The sequence below is a fragment of the Cyclopterus lumpus genome, chromosome 13, assembly GCF_009769545.1.
Source record: "Cyclopterus lumpus isolate fCycLum1 chromosome 13, fCycLum1.pri, whole genome shotgun sequence".
In the NCBI taxonomy this organism is placed as follows: Eukaryota; Metazoa; Chordata; class Actinopteri; order Perciformes; family Cyclopteridae; genus Cyclopterus; species Cyclopterus lumpus.
The window spans coordinates 16,313,087-16,327,798 of record NC_046978.1 but is presented as its reverse complement, the minus strand read 5'-3'; the positions used below and the strand labels follow the sequence as shown (position 1 = coordinate 16,327,798).

The window sequence follows — 14,712 nt, the reverse complement described above, 5'->3', positions numbered from 1 at the left end:
TGGATGGATGTATAAACACAACACAACACAAGTATCTAAAGAAATATTTTTTTGTCTGCTGCTCCACTTAATCTTTCCTGATCCCCATTAGGTTCAAATGATTTGAATTGCTTTTCGAGCATATGCAACGGATATTAAAGTTGGGGACTCTGGCTAAACCATGCGGCATCAAAAGATGCTTGTCAGGGAGTTAATTAGCGACACGTGGATGATAAAGCCCATTATAACAAGCGATGAGCGAGTCATTACATCAGAGCCGACAGTGGATTTGTGTTGCTGTCGAAAATATACAGAGTCTTGGCATTATTTAAAAGTACGTGATGAAAGATCCTTTCCAAGTTATACCCGTTTGTTCATGTTGCTGACCTATTCCTCCGTTTAGGAACCAGCGTTTAGAACGGTAAACACGCAGGCTTTTATAAACTGACGATTGGTTCAATCATTATCTTTTTGTAACAGTCGGCAACAGTTTAAAGTTTGAGAATAAATCATGCGGCGAGGGCATATGACGCTGTGGTTATCGCCGAAGGTATAATCTCTGGTTAAGTAATCTAAAAAAGAAAAAAGGGCATGTTTTCCCTTGATCAACCCCGATTCAAATCGGATGAATAAGAGTTTTACAAAACAGAGATGAGTGACACAGATAATAAAGAAAGACACCATTGCAAAAGCATCACTGCTTTCTTTAATCCATCTTTCCATGTGACAAAGCTAGATGAGTTTCCTGGGAAATCAGAAATCTGGTGATGGGCTTTAACTGGTGAGGAGTAGACTACGTATGTGTACGAGTGTGTACTCTGTGCATCATTTAACTACTTCGACTGAGGTCCCTAACTGTTAAACTATGTTGGGAAAAGAGAGCTATGGATCAAGAACAAGGAGGAGATATAAAACGCTCTAAAAGTTAAACTGCAGAACATACGTTAAATCCCAGCAGGAGTCACAAGACAGATTAAATATATATATCATGTAGCGAGCACTATACAAACTGAAGTAATAGGCTTTAGTTCACCATGTCAATCAGCTTATTCCCGCTACATGACTTTGGAGGCCCTCAAAGCATGGCTTTCATGTAGCCTAGCTTCTTCTACAGTATGATGAAAATAATGATCCAACTACATCATGTGTTGAGTCTTAAATAACACCCCAAAATAACCATAAAGTTGATGAGCAGAGAATTTAACCATAAAACACCAACTGAGTCAGTCAACATCTAAGAGTATAAGCTCCCTGCAAAATGTTTTGTCCAAGGGAACCTCAAATTACCAAACAATAATGATTATCCCGATGTCAGAAGAGTGTGCTCACTTAAAAACAAACACGGGATAACTTTGTGGGAACAGAACCGTGCAGACTCAGCGGCGTCTGCTCATTTCTAAAAACACACATTTTCTATATAGAAAAAGAACACACTTCTAGAAAACTTGTCAAAAACTACCTGGACAGGAGCGCACGCATGTAATATATGAATGCAGTGCAACACAATTGGAGCTTTGTTGATGCTAAAATCAAAGTAGAAAGCGTCCGGATTGCCCAACGACAACAATGTGTGGCAAGTTTCCATCAAACCTCGAATGCAACCATAAATATTACCAGCTATACACAAGTTGTCAACATAATCCAAACCCTTAAATAAATCACTCCCATAAGTCAGTGTGGTGGAAAGCAAAATAATTAATGGCCACAGCCTCCAGACCACAGCTCCTGTTCATCACGAGTCCCACCACAAACCACTCTCAAATTGCCCGGTCAGTTGTGCCAGTTAGCGACAACTATATCACACACACACACACACACACACACACACACACACACACACACACACACACACACACACACACACACACACACACACACACACACACACACACACACACACACACACACACACACACACACACACACACACACACACACACACACACACACACACACACACACACACACACACACACACACACACACACACACACACACACACACACACACACAACACACACACACACACACACACACACACACACACACACACACACACACACACACACACACACACACACACACACACACACACACACACACACACACACACACACACACACACACACACACACACACACACACACACACACACACACACACACACACACACACACACACACACACACACACACACACACACACACACACACACACACACACACACACACACACACACACACACACACACACACACACACACACACACACACACACACACACACACACACACACACACACACACACACACACACACACACACACACACACACACACACACACACACACACACACACACACACACACACACACACACACACACACACACACACACACACACACACACACACACACACACACACACACACACACACACACACACACACACACACACACACACACACAGTCTTCCCCAAGCCCTTCAGTCACGGGTCCACATGGGTCAGAGACATTCATTTCACTTTGTTAGAGCCACAAAAGGGTGCACCTGCAAATAGGAGGACGTTATACTTCGCAGATTGCTCTCACACAACATTGGAAGATGAAGGGAGGGATACTGATTAAGTAACTGCAGGCAAGCAAAAAGGCAAACAGATGGGCAATAGGCACTGACAATGCAGAATGAAGTGCATCCTGGCGAACAAGCCGCGCTGATGTTAGGAAAGTTGACGACAGGAAAACTACTAACAAGGTCTTCAAGACTGTATGCAAGAGGGATTTCCAGCTACAAATGGTTAGCTGGATTTTAAACACTGAGAATTAACTGGCAGTGGGAAGATGTCTTATTATTTACTGTATTTATTTTTACGCTTGAAAATATTCAAGCAGAGTGAGTATTGGCAGATAATCAATATTAAAATACTCTGATTCATCTGTGGGAAAATAAAAAAGGGGTGATTTTTATTTTCCTCGGCATAATAAAAGGGAACTGCGCCAATATATGACACATCTGGTCCTACTAACTTTCTGCTAGCTGTGATCATGAATATATTGCCTGTAATTCATATTCTTTCTTATATGCCCATGCAGTAAAGCTTGTAGATTAGATGTATAAACGTCTCTGTTACCAATCAACCTGCTATTGTTCAGTAGCTAAATGAAATTTTATGTATTAGGTGTCCGATACTTACTAACACGTGAGGGAGAAAAGGCACAACCTCTTAAACATCCATGGTCTGGGGGTCTATGCATCAGTTTGGGAGGTCCTTAAAATGAAGAAAAAAAAGGTTGAGATTGCTCTCAAAATCCCAAGAGTGCTGGATTTTGTAGCTTCCATTTATGTCCATTGCTCACTTTATATTCCACTGGGAAAGTCATAGTACTCGTATTCATTATTAACACATGACATTTCGGTGGAGGCAATATATATATATATATATATATATATATATATATATATATATATATATATATATATATATATATATATATATATATGATAAGACTAGAAAACAAGTCAGTGGTTGCGTTCAGTGCCGTTGCAATGGAGCGACCAGGTAGCTTTCGCTTCTTATCAATGAGAGTCCTTTGTCGTTACTTCCTCCTGTGTAGGCGCAGCAGGTAAGCAGGTGCCTGTAGTTGTGGTGTAAAGTGCATCTTTTAAGAGAAGCCATGAGGCAATGTGAGGGCGACGCCTCTCTGGGTCTTTGACAGCTCTACTCCTATGAAGTCCGCGTGGAATATTTCTGGACTTAAACTTGAAGAATATTCACGAGCGTGAACGTAGCTTCATTTCATGCAAGAGCTGTCTCTCTCTCTCTCTTTCTCTCTCTCGACATTGAGATGGGAAGGAAAAAAAAGAATCAAGTATTCAACACATGCTTGTTGAGAGGCACCATTTCAATATCACCATAATACAGTTCAACAGAAGGGACAATACAGCTTGATGGAGTCACTGCTGGAGAATGATTGGGGTTTTCTTCTGGCTAACTGAGCCGAGCAGGCTTCACAGCAGTTTACAATATCAAAGTCGTTAAACCTGGGGTTTAAAAGACTCCAGGGCTGTGCCATACAAGGCAGTGAGCAGTGTGACTGTAACTCAAAGCCAGCTGAGAAAGAGGAATTATTAAGGAGGGGAGATACTTTTCAAAACTGACCGACCGCACGAAAACGCAACTGAAAATCCGTCACATTATTAGCAAAGAATAACGGGCAGAATAATTAGTAAAGATGGTCGAAGAAAAGACACACAATCTGACAGCTCATCAATCTGACAAAATATGAGTCAGAGAAACTCAGTGGAAAAAAGGATTTAATCAGTGGCTTTAAATTAGAACATTGACAGCAGGAAGAGGAAGTACCATTCATGTCACTCCCATTAGAGCTAAATAAAATTAAATAAATTACTGGGATGAAAAAAAAAAAAAGAAAAAAGAAATCCACCCACTTATTTTAAAAAGGCAGGAAAAAAAAAACAGGGAGCCAATTGCACCAACAGGGATCACATCTGGTCTTGGTCTAAGTCAGTCGTACCTTCTAAGCCAGACCTAGTCGTTACACAAGTTGCACAGTCTAGGGTAAGGCCTTCTTCTCGCGAAGGGCAGGTGTAACTCTTCGGCAGGAGCAGGCGTCAAATAAAAATCTAAAGTTGGAGCAATCATTAATCATACCAAGGTTGTAGGCAGCAAAGAGATCACTGTGGTCTGGACTTGGGAAATAGGATACTCAGGGAATACACCCCCCGCCCCCAAAACTATTTCCCGGGACATGTAATAACGGGAAGAGGGCAGTTACATTCTTGGCATAAATAAAAATTTAAAAAAGGCCGATAGATACCAAACAAAGCTATCTCTACAGAAAAATGTAATGACTTTTACGAGTGGCCGTGATCAGCTGTGGCGGCCAGAATGCAGTGCAGCTGCAACCGGTGCACTAAACAAGCAGCCTCTAAACAGAATATAGAATATTTTCAGTTTCCAATAAATAATGACTGAGAGGCACTGCATTAAGTTCTTGTTTTTGTGGAAATTCATATTTTTTTTATCTCCATGTCCGTGAGCTGTCCTTTTTGTCTGATCCTACATAATAATGTTGAAGCAAATGAAAAAAGGATTAGCTACGCATTCGCAAGACGGCGGGAGATTGTTAACATGAATGTACGTCGCCGGCTTAAGTTTGGTTGGCGCAACCAACGTAAAGTCCATTCTACAGACTGGGCTTAGTGAAAGAAAGAAACTGCAACCTGCAGTATAATTGGGTCAAGTGAGATGTGGAGATACTGCTTCCATTGTTCATCTGGGGAGGTACAAATAATTTCTAAAGAGTGGGCTTCACCTTATAATATCAAGTCTCCTCCATTAACTGAAGAAAGGTTTGGGGTCTGGGCCAAAGAGATTTTACTTGATGCTGCAGGGACGACAGTGCTCGATGAAGCAGAGTAGATACAGAAAACAATAAAGCCATATTGTGGATGGAGAGGTCGGTCATTACTGATTTAAGTGCTGGAAATGCTGAGTTTCTCCCCTGAGGCCTCACCCATGAAAATATTAGCAAGCTACACTCTGAGCAACACTTTTTAGGTGTCATCTAGTCAAGGCCAATAGCAGCCGTTTAGGGAACCAGCCAGACGCAGGTTTTGGAGAAAAAGGCGTAAAGGAAAACAAACATAGAAATGCCAAAATCAACTTTGCGGGGTTTGAACCAAGCACCTTCCTGCCGTGAGGCGACAGCACGAACCGCTGATCCACCGTGCTACTGTTTAGGCAGCTGATGGCGAGTGGGTTTGAATAATTATCACCTTAAAGACCGGATGAAACTGACTCTTGTCGGCTTAATGTACACGTGTGCCACACTTTTCCTCATCAGCTTTAGTGCGACCGGTGATTTGGATGTCTGGAGGAGAAATCCCACAGAGGAGAAGCCATGCCGTGTAGAACTAGTGGGACTGACGCGTATTATCCATGCGGACACTCCCACAACCGGACACAGACAAGACAGCTGACAACCTAGCAGCTAAACTAATTCATGCGGCGGTAAAGTGGCTGCATGTATATTTCTGTTTCAACAAAGACACTATGTGCATGTTAAGAAGAGAAAGACAGGGCAGGGACATAAATCGTGTTCTGGGAGGAGAAAAGATGGGCCTTTTCCTTATATTGCCAAACCAACTTGTGTAGCAATGTTGTGTGCAGCATCTGGATCCTTTATTCAAGCCTTATATGAAGAAGTTTCTTTTCAAACAGCTTTATTGTCACGCTTTCATCTGGATTTCGATGTTCCTTCTCCCTGAGCTTCTGCGCTCAGCTCGCCTGCCATATTAGCAGCTTTAATCTACAATAACAGCCCATCCCAGCTAGCATATCATTGGTAATTTAGGAAAACTGTTTTTAAAAAAATGAATTTGGTAACGACAGTGGAAAACATAGGCAGGTGTGTTTTAAGGTTTTCCACTGATTGCTCTTGATAAAGTTAATTTTACAAATGCGTGGAACGGCAACAGATATAACCCTCGTCAGAGCTCTCCAGCCTACTTGAAATGCTTTTCAACTAAGGCTCCTAATACCTTCTTTTTTTTTTTTCTTATATAGTTGAACATAGAGTATTTTATTCAACAAATGTTTCTGCTTTCACAGCTGCTTTTGCCATAAAATGCCAGTCAAAAGAGAGGGAGGGGGCCCTGACCAGTCAAAATCACTGTGTCAATCCGTAGCTTAGAATTGCTTTCTTTCAACAGAGGTGGTGTGTAATCGCGTTTCATGGCGGCAGAGAGCAGTCAGGTTCGCAGGTGATTGAAGTGATTATTTCTTTGGACTGCAAAATTACAGTGATCAGAGAAATCAGGGACCGTACATTTCCCACTCCAAGATTGTAATGCTTCTCAACAGAAAATGTGTGAAACACTTTCAACCTGGAGCAACGCTTTCTAAATTCATTCGCTATGACCTAATTTTTTTTCCCCCCCTGCTGTCTGCTGGGAGGATTAAAGAAATACACAGCAATGGCTGAGGCAGAGTGCCTGGACCCAACCCAGCATGTCACTCTGTTAGGGTTGAGAGAAAGTATTCTGGGGTTGGTTCCTAATCATAGGTGATACTGTAGCGCTGATACGGTGGCCTGGAAAACAAACAGCTGACAAAGACATCCGTGGCATGCAGAGACGTGGTGGGAACCATTGTTGTACCGTGTGTGGCAAATGGACAACTCCATAGGCTTGGTTCACTCAGGCTGACTGTTGTGGATGGACTAGTGTGTTGTATCAAGGTGCCATCTGTATGTCTACATGAGGGCTCTCCACCACCATCTGTTTGTTGACATCACACCGAGTTCTGTCCTCTACGCCGGAGACAGGGCCAGACGAGCAGGTGCCAAGATGGCATAACTTGGTTTCTGGGAGGGGAAACTGAGCTTTCTCCCTCAATAAACATTTGGCTTCTTTAAGTCTATTACAGGGATCATTACACAAAAGCATCACAACTATATAATTGTCAATACAAGAACAGTACAAGTCTGAAATAACCTGAAAAAGAAAAGTAGTAAAACAAGGCACTGACGATATGGAAAACTATTTTTTTTTAAAAAGGGCTGATTCTCATTTTACAACATTCGCATTTTCTCAGTTGGTCAATGTTTGAACTCTGTGGTGGTTGAGTCTCAAATGGTGGGAATATTCCCAAGAATGAAAGAAAAACAAACAGACTTGTTATGCAGTCAAGTAGGTATTTATGCCTCTTTTCAAAGCGGAGCCTCAGCTTTTGACAAAATAACTGTGCACCTCCCAGTTTGTCTGAGCCTTGGACTTTGAAGAGAGCTCAAGTTGCAAACTAGCAACGACAGCGAACCCAAGCCTCCTGTGTTCCTATGGAGGGTTGAATAATAGCAATTATCCTCGGGAATGTTACCTGCACTAATAAGAAGAGGCGGAAAGAAACAGAAATTTTCTAAAACGTACCTTTGCTTTCATTTGTGGCCTCCCATTTGACAATAACGTAAGAAACCACCGTCCTCCAACACCTCCTCAACTGACATGTGTGTGTGTGTTGGTGTGTGTCTCTCAAGCAAGGTACTTTAGGAAGGTACTAAAATAACTGCAAACGCTTTGTCGACAGCAGCGAATACTTTCCGCTGCAGTTACACAGGTTAGACCCAGCGCGGCTGGTGCGACCCTGAGGTTTGCGTTGGCTGCATTAAAGTTTTTTTTTTTACAACCGGCAACTAAAAAAGGTCCGTCTCCCGGAGCTGCCACCCGCTCTCTTGACAACACGAAAAGGATTTAATTCAATAAGCAAACTATTAAAAACATTCACGGACTGCGGTTCTGTGAATCTGAACTTGCTCTTCCTCAACGACAGGATGATTCCATGACGCACTCAACACACTCGTATACCTCGCAAACTCCCAACCAATCACAGGAGTCAGACCAGCTTACTGCAAAGTCCTCCACTTCTGAGCACCAGTTAGACCAGAATCGCTGCTGCATGCTTGTAACCCAATTATGGCTTTATTAACCCCGTTAAAAGATGACGAGAAATTATAAATTGGTTGCAGTAAAGTAGCAGTGTGACATAAAGTGCCGTGGAAATCATAGTACTGGACCGAGACAAGGCTGCGTACCATGATTTTTATTGTCATTTTCTCAAATCTATAGATTAAATGTAGCTACCCATTACTTTTGCATTAAACATTTGCCTCAGCGAGTGAAACCACATTTTTCTTGTGGGGGCTACAAATCAATAGCAAACGCTTTCAGGTGGAGGTTCATTATCAATACTGGGGAAAGTGCATATGCGTGTGAGAGCGAGAGAGAGAGGGTTGGACTTGACCTCACTGCTGCAGGTCAGCCAATAATAACAAGTCATTCTTTACAAGTCAAACTTGCACTCCCTCTGGATGATTCTGCACAGCTTTGACAAATTCTACAGATGCGTTTTATTTTGGTGTACGAAGCTAACAAATATTCTACAGGATATTGCATCTATTGCAAGATGGGTATGTAGCTCTTATGAGCAGCCATTTAAGGATACAGTACATAAACATATAAAAGCACACAGTGGCGGTTATATAAGCAGGGCGAAGCAGAATGTCTGGAATCACAGAATCAATACGCTCTCCAATGGACACCAGGGTCTGTCTATTGTCTATACAGTGCAATTCTACAAGTCTAAATCAGCAGCACGGCTGCTTTACAATCAGAAGCAACATGCATGAAAAGCTAAATAAAGAAGAAATTAATTTAAATCTCTACAAAACCGTGTGTAAAAGAGTCGGTGACCAGTAAGTGGATTACTGCTGTGAACACAGCACACTGCATTCCTCCCTGTTCCGACCGATCACATCTCTATTCTCCAGTTATTCTCCTAAAATAACATTTCTAGGGGAATATTTAAAAGGCGCTTTCGAAAGAAGCCTCGGCCTTTTCAGCATTGCTGTACTTTTATTTTTTGCTAATCCCACTCCAATACAAGCAAATTTGAAGAACTGAAGAAATCTATACCGAAACGTCATGTCACTGTTTTTCCAGCGAACCTCAACATGTCAACCTCTGCATCATCACACTGCAGTTACTGGAGCAATCTGAAAGTCAAGTGTTTATGTTCTTTCTTGGCACACAACATGAGATTCAATGTCATGTTCTGAAAACCTTTTTCACAGCACTGCCTGCCCTCAGGACAGGAGCCCTACTTGCAGAAACATGTTCAGTTCTACACTACAAGCAAAAAAGAAAGTTCAAACCCATAGTATGCAGCACGCTCCACTCCAAAGCCCTTCAATCCATTTATAGACATTGTAAAAAACTTGCAAAGACCCTTTCAAAGTTTCTATTGGAACAAAGAGGTTGTAATCTGTATTGTTTGACATGCCGAGAGGATGCAAATAAATGGCGTCAGTCAACTGGAAGCCTTACAAAAACACGCAAGTGTTAGGCTAGCTGTTTTCACTGGAGGTATAGTAGTGACAGATGGGAAAGTGTCAGGTTGGATCCAACTGTCAGAGACAATGCACCAAACGGATACTCTCCAATTGAATTCACTAGATAACGCTCGCTTTTATGAAGTGCTACACCACATACATGTGCAGCACAAGTGCAACCTTTTCATGGAATAGCAACATACCGGGAAACACCCAAATGACAATCCTTCACCTTCAAAAAGGGAAATTGAACGCAATTATTATACAATCCATGTGGTAATAGTGCTTTGTAAAAGTAAACACAAATGGATATGGATGAGAGAATTCACGCCAGTCAACCTCTCGGGCTTTACTGTACTGACTTTTTGTCCAATGTACAGATTGCAAAGCGATTTTGGGGCTAGACAAAATGTATCGAATTGATTTTAATTACTTAAATGATGCATTCGTTGATACATTTGCAATGTACAAAATGACGAGGAGTGGGGATCGATCCATAGTTTCACTAACCGGAACCCTGACTTTCGTGGGACATCATGGGCGTGTCTCGTGTCTTTAGGCGCACATGAGATCATCCAGTGGGAGAAAATACTGAGCGCAAAGCCTGCGATGGGTAAAAACCCATGCTTCAAATAATTAATACACTGAATGGGCATGTAAGTGAGGATGCCGTACACATGAAACGTGCACAACTCGTGAGGGGGACTAGCTTGTATTTGACTGTATCGGCACGTTACAGCAGTCTTAGCTCGTGATAGGCTACCAAGGGGGAGGTGGGGGGGGGGGGGGGGGGGGGGGGCTCTAATTTATAAAAAAATGTTTTTAACATTAATGAAGGTATGCAACTGCTAACATGTAGATAAATATATTTGTTTTAACTGTTTATAAATGTTGCAAGAAAACTCCCCCGACAGGTAGGTTAAGTTAAACGTGATAAACATCTCAAACAAACCGCATCACACACACACTCACCTGCCTGCTGGGCTGCTAACCGTATCACTTTCCTTTGATTTCAGTTAGCTACACGGCACACGGTGAAGTGGGGGGGGGGGAGGCTTTTCTCTCCCTTCCTGCCCCGGTGATGAGCCTCCTCCTGCCCCGGGAGTCAAACGGGGACAACTCCCGGTGTCGAAAGTAACGTGCGAGAAGAGGTGGGTGGTCGGCGAATGCTGAATGCTGACAGCGCCGAAGTTTTTACACCGAAAACAAAAAGGAGGAGAAAGAAAGCCGGTTGTGTGTGCGGAGGGCGGCGGAGGCTTCGGTCAAACGTTCGCTAAAAGAAGTCCCGTTTCATATTCTCGGTTACTCCGTCCCGTGTGTTGTTCGGTCCTCTCTCTGTAGTTAAAGCGTGCCTCCTCGTCTCTGTGTGAGCACCGACACACGCACACGCACACACACACACTCACCGGCAGGGTAATTCAACGTGCTGAATGGTGGGAGGAGTGTGTGTGTGTGTCTGTGTTTTTATCTCCAGCACTCCAGCACAGTGGGAGAGCGTCACCAAGCTGACTTTCAGGGCACACTGAAAGTAACCGTTGGCCCGATTTACTGACCCGTTGCGACGCCTTAAAGCGGTCCGCGTCCTTTTAACTTATTGCAATTACCAACGTTGAGATTAATTAAATAGCGTTCACGAGGTCTTGTAAGAACAATGTAATTGTGTTAATTTACTGTCAGTGCTAACATCTTGTGAGAAAGAGAAAATCCACGCCGAAATAGACCACTAAAGCTATCATTATCGAGGTCCGTCGTTGACTGGTCGTTTGTAAGCAAAAATTCCGACGTAACTTGAACGTAACATTGTGTAAATACAATTGCAACGTGAACATTTTTTATCAATCTGTTAATTATCATAAAAGCAAACCCAATAGACTTCACTTGGCTGATAATGAGAGATAATGAAGAAAATGCAGTTCTGCTTGTTGACACGTTTAAAAAGATTAAAGGTCATGTACAGAATCTGCTGTGAAGGTGGGTGTAAAAACAACAGGTTTATGTATATCAAACCAATCCTCTTCTTATCACTTCTGTTTTATCATCTTTTTATTCGATCTAAAAATAAAGCCTAGTCAGATTAATCATATGCATGGCATGTTTTTTGATATCATTATTTTCTGCGATTGTTGTCACAAGGGGTGAAGTCTACTTTTCCAGTATCATTGTGGACCATCCGGTCTGATAGAATGAACTCTTCAAATAAGTCTCACTCATCCACAAGGCAAATAAACAAAGTATTGCCCATTTGGTGGATTGATTGTGTGTTTTCCAGGTTCAGACTTTCTCACCTTTGATTATATTGACACATAGCAAATGACTCATTTAACAAAACTGATTAATTGATTGTTGTCAAGAGAACACCGTCTGAAGTCATATTAAGAGGCAACATGTAATCTCAGGAGTGCCCGACGTCGACCAATCGAGACACACTGTGACACGTAGTATTCACAACATGCCAGATGTTGGACTCTTGTATGGTTTTCAGGAAAAATATTGTTGTTTTTGGTATCAACATTGATGTAAAAAAAAAGACAGTGCTGTTGTGTCCAAAAGTACACAACGTGAAAAACATTGAATTACAATGACTCTAGTTTGATTAGATGGACTGATTTTTCTGTAGATATTCATTCAAAAGGGGAGAACCAAGGTAGAGTGGTCGACTAAATATTAAAGTGCATTGATTATATATATCGTAGAGGGTGATATGTTAACTGTTTATTTAATATGTTCCTATTATTCTCATGTCATCAGGTTCTACACAATGATCCGGTGTGTGAAATGACTCATCAGCAGATACAGATGCAGTGTTGGAAGCGCAGATCAGTTGCATCTAAACTGTCCATTATTACGATTTCTATTTATGTGTCAAGTTGAGGAGGAGTTGGGAGCATCAGATGTATCACCAAGGAAACATGCAGCGCAGTGATGTTGCCAGGTACATCAGCAGCATATTGATGGAAATGAAGAGTGTGTGTATGTTCGTGTGCATGCATGCACATCTATCTTGAGACCCGCCGCATTTAGCATAACTTCAAAGCAAATAACTAGATGTTGAGATGATATCACCTCACATCTCTGCAACCACTCAAAGCAACACACACACATTGACATTGTCTCTCCAACATCTCTACAGGTGAGGAAGCAAGTGAAATGTTCCTCTCAGGACAATTTCCTGTGTGGCATATCCCCGTTTGATGTGGCACACCCGGGCCTCCCTGCTCCTTTCTCCACAGGCCGGGGGTTAGGCAGCAGCTCCAGCTGTTGCACTTTGTTATGATCTCCGCCCATTTTTAAAATGCCACCCAGAATCCACAGGGAAGGGTGGGGCGGCAGATAGGGGTCTCCTCAGCAGGTGGGGTTCCAGCAGGGCGGAGGGTGTTCTGACTGCTACTGACTACTGAAAGGGCACAGAACGTGACCGGTTCAGGGAGAGGAGGGGGGACACCACAGACGAAATAATGAGAACACCACCGCAGACAATGACGAATGCCAATTCAACGGCTTGTTATGCTGTTGAAGGTCTGCTGGAATTTCACTGGCGAGGGTCAAATTATTCAGAGGCCTCACTGCACTGGAACGGCAACATAGTATAACACTCTTCAGATCTCTGTAGGGAGCCGGTGAGAAATGAATTACTTTGATCTGAAACACTTTGTCCAATGTGACAATCCCACAGGTAAGAAGCCAGAGGCTGAAGCTGATTTTCACATATTTACTCTAACTTTTCCACTGAATATTTTGATTAAAAATGTTTTTAATTTTGACACACTGGACATATGAAAACAAAGACTCGTGTCAGTGGAAAGTGGAAGTCACTGGGACCAGAACCCTTTTATTGAATATCAACAGATACTTCATTTGGTTTTCTTTGCACCCCATCTAGTGGTTGTTTGTCCACAATGCAATGTAGTGGTAACTAAAATATGTATAACACGATTTCTAGATTATTGCCACTGGTTCTTGTAATTCTTTAGACATTCAGGATGTATATAACCTAAGAGCCAAAGGCTTGGTGTATGGTCTTTACTTTCTCTGCAAAAGATCTTATTTTTGCTCCCCCCCCCCCCCACCCCACAAGCACAAAGTGGAAGATAAAACAAAAGTTCGTCAAACAAAGTTTAAATTAAAAACATCTCTCGCCTAAATGAATAATACAAACCTGAATATAACCTCAATTAAGACCTTCATGACTACAAAGCAAACTTTGATGGCTTTGGAGGAAGTTTTCAAACCTTTTCCCACTAGGGGGCATGTTCAGTCAGTATTAAAACTATTAGAAAGATTAACCTGAGCGGCGCTGCCTTGACATTATGAAGATAGATCCAATACAGACTGTTACTCTGCAAAGAAAATTACAAAAAGATATATATATATATATATATATATATATATATATATTTAAAACATTTGATCAACTTGGCAATTATGATGGAATAATAATCTGACCCCCACCAAAAATATATTTCATATTTTGAATACATTTTAAATCAGACATATCAACATCTGTCAGTTTAACTTAATATATTATTAATTAACTTAAAGATGAACTGTTTAGTGACAGAATACAGACAGTTGTATGCTAATAATATGACCTAAACTGCCTTAAAAAGGAGTGTTGTTTAACTGTTGTGTAACTGTTTTAGATGTTTAAAGACAACACTCCTTGTGAAGCAGCAGTGGCAACACAGTTTATGTCTCCTGTCTGGTGTATTGCCACCACACTACAGCCTCCAGTCTGGTTTGGATTGACCGAGAACAGACAGATTACAAACTGCATATGGCCTTGCAGCTTTCTGCGCTCATAGACTCAAAACTTCAGAAAGTTACATC

At 41.9% G+C, this 14,712-nt stretch overlaps 1 protein-coding gene across 4 annotated transcripts in view; it reads right to left on the bottom strand.

Annotated features, from left to right (window-relative positions):
* The window catches only part of gdpd5b (glycerophosphodiester phosphodiesterase domain containing 5b), a 40,921-nt gene extending 29,279 nt beyond the window's left edge, over window positions 1–11,642 (bottom strand). The window contains exons 1-2 of one of the 4 annotated variants that reach the window (XR_004610699.1): window positions 10,858–11,406; window positions 3,171–3,245 (exon numbers count right to left, since the gene is read on the bottom strand). The gene's annotated coding sequence lies outside the window, so the exon portion shown is untranslated. Of the gene's footprint in view, window positions 1–3,170; window positions 3,246–10,857 lie in introns of all 4 variants that reach the window. The other 3 variants (XM_034548087.1, XR_004610698.1, XM_034548086.1) reach the window with 3 other exon arrangements.
* Window positions 11,643–14,712: the final 3,070 nt, after the last annotated feature.